This window comes from Larimichthys crocea, chromosome II (assembly GCF_000972845.2).
Source record: "Larimichthys crocea isolate SSNF chromosome II, L_crocea_2.0, whole genome shotgun sequence".
Taxonomy (NCBI): Eukaryota; Metazoa; Chordata; class Actinopteri; family Sciaenidae; genus Larimichthys; species Larimichthys crocea.
In genome coordinates, this window is record NC_040012.1 from 14,148,973 (window position 1) to 14,151,982 (window position 3,010).

Here is a 3,010-nt window from a genome sequence, read left to right on the forward strand (position 1 = left end):
AACAATAAGTCACAGAGACCGAGAGTACAAGTTGAGTAGCCACTCTTATCCATTTTTAACAGGGACAAGATTAATTTGCCTGGTTTGTACGAATTCAAAATTACCAAAACAATTGAGAAAAAAATTTAAAAGTAGCGTGCACACTAGAAAAATAAGAAAAATGTCCGTTGGGCCCTTCTTTAAACCAAATACACTGTGTTTTCAATTCATTTGTTGTAGAGTTTACTGCAGTTCACCTGATTCCCGGCTCAAAGTCAGGCACTCTGCGTCTTGTAGTGATAATGTCAGTGTGTAATGTTTTGGTGACAGGTTGTGTACGTGGATCTCTCGGTGTGGACTTTCTCACAATACTTGGCTCGCCATCGGTTCAGCAGGAATTGTGTCCTGAACCCACATTCATTCCTCCAAAAAAAACCTGACCTATAGACAGGGTCAGAAAATTACATTCAACAGCATCTTTCTCAGATTGCATCATCCGGGATTATTCTGTCAAACGATGCACACTTTACATCTAACTTCCAACATGGAAATATTATTCCTCTTATAACCTCTTCAAAATCTAAACTCTGTTTTAGTGTTCAAACATTCAGTCTTAAGGTCTAAGTATCATTTAGAGAACTAAACACGTGCTCCACCATTTACTGGCGTTTCTGTGAACAGGGGTTCAATACTAGTACGGTAAAGTAAACCATTAACATTCAACATATCATTTTATCATAACCAATCAGAACCATGTGCAAATTTAAAAATAACCAGTACACATCCGAGTAAAGACTTAAGAGGATTAAAGAAGTGTGCCTTAATTTACTCTTACACTATATAAGGGCCTATTCCTGAAAGAGAAATGCACCAAACAAAATGACCCTCTCGTAATTAAAGAGCTCAGTTAAAAAACGTAACATAGGACGCCTTTTCATAAAACTACATTTAGAAAACAAATAAAATATTTGTTAAATCCATCACATCTGAAATGACTCCTTTTTCCTTTTAAAAATATATTCACCATCAGCATGAACATGCAAACACCAATGTACACATGTTCAGAAATATTTGCCAGCATTATTCACTTCAGTTCACTCTCATACTTAATATCCCACCAAAAAAAATGCTTTCTTTCGGCACTCGGATATAAACAAGGGTAGGAATAGCGCAGAGCAAGCTACAGCCACATTTCTCCCGTTGCTCGGTTTGTTGAAGGTGAAGCTCGGCCAGTGTCGGGGACCTCGTAGAGCTCTCCAGATGAAGGACAAGCGGTTTTCGCCTGTTAGCCACAAGGAGCTAGCATTAGCATCGGACGACGGGTAAGCGTCAACAAGTTTTTCCATCGGATAATTGACTCGTCTGACGAGCAACTTCTCTCCTTTGCTCCGTCACTCAGCTCCGGACTCCAGTGGTAAGTGCTCGACTCTCTTTTTTCTCCTTTTCACAGGAAACTCCGGGTTTGCCTCCTGTTTTCTCTCCTCTTTTAACATGCTCTTTTTCTGGCTGAAGTCGGAAAGGGCCGGGACCACAGCGCTTTTGCACTTCGCTTTTCTGGACTGAAGTCGGAAAGGACCGGACAACAGCGGCTTGCACTTCGCTTTTTCTGGCTGAAGTCGGAAAGGAACCGTGCCAACATCGGGGCTTTGCATTCGCTTTTCTGGTGGATAGTCGGAAAGGACCGGGGGACAACAGCGGCTTTGCACTTCGCTTTTCTGGCTTGAAGTCGGAGAAGGGACAGGGACGGGGAACAACAGCGGCTGTTGCACTTCGCTTTTTCTGGCTGAAGTCGGAACGGACCGGGGACACCACAGCGGCTTTGCACTTCGCTTTTCTGGTGAAGTCAGACGGACCGGGACAAACAGCTGCTTTGCACTTCGCTTCGAGATGGACAGTGCTGACGTGGATTGCGTAGTACTGATGGCTGCTGAGACTAGGTAAATTACCCCCCCACGTGGGGCGACTTGAATGTGTGGTGCATTTAATTTAATGGAAAATAAAGCTTTAGCGATTTTGAACATAACAAATATAAAGATAATATAAGAAACAATAAACAGTCTCTCTTCTTTTGTATAGCTGAGTGTTTTCACACCTGCTACAAGAGTGTCCTCAGTGTAAGCAGTGGAAGTTAATACCATGGACTTGTATGATTGACCAAGAGGTAAACATAAAAGAGAGAAAAAAGCAGAGGCCGAGTTACCGAGCCCTAGGTTAATCTCTCATGTTGTGTTATTGTAGGAAACACAGTGTGTTCTGTTGCTGCAGTACAAGAAGTATTTGCAATTCTTTTTAGAAGTACTAACAACAATAATGCGTAATACTCGTCATCTACTGCTGTGTGTGTTGATCCACTAGATGTCCACTGTGCGCTGTAAATAAGATGGTAAGAGCATCGTCACGTCGTCATGGCGCCATCGTAGATCACCTGGGCTCTCCTTGCCACTTCTCTGACTAAACCACAGGGTGGTGGTGTTGCTTTGGATGTTTCGCAGCACCCGCAGCAACCACAGAAATCCACCATATGATTAAACTTTTAGTTTCAAATTGTGTCACACAAGCCATGGTGGATAGAGCCTTATTATGGTGTGGACACCTATCTAACAGCGTAATAAAGAGACATTGTAATGTCACCATGTCCTGCTCCTCTGCTGAGGGGACACTTGCAATATGTTGTCTTCTTCCAACCGTTTTTCATGGTGAGAATTGATCAAAACAACTGTGAAACTGAGTTATAACATTTTTACAGAAAACAGGAACAAAAATCCCTTCAAATCATATTACATGTACACACACTGTTTCTACAGTTTGGTCATTTTTATGTTTTATGTGCCCACACAGAAGACTGCATGAACTCCCAGATGATTGCAAAACAATAAGACCGTGTCAGGAGAGGTCATGAAGCCACAGGCTGATACAACATCCCTCCCCTCTCTACCTCTCCTCTGGCCACGTGAGTTACTATGGTTACTGGAACGCCCTGAAAACTTTAGAAGAACTCTCCGTAAAATCATGAATGTGTTCCTGAATGTTC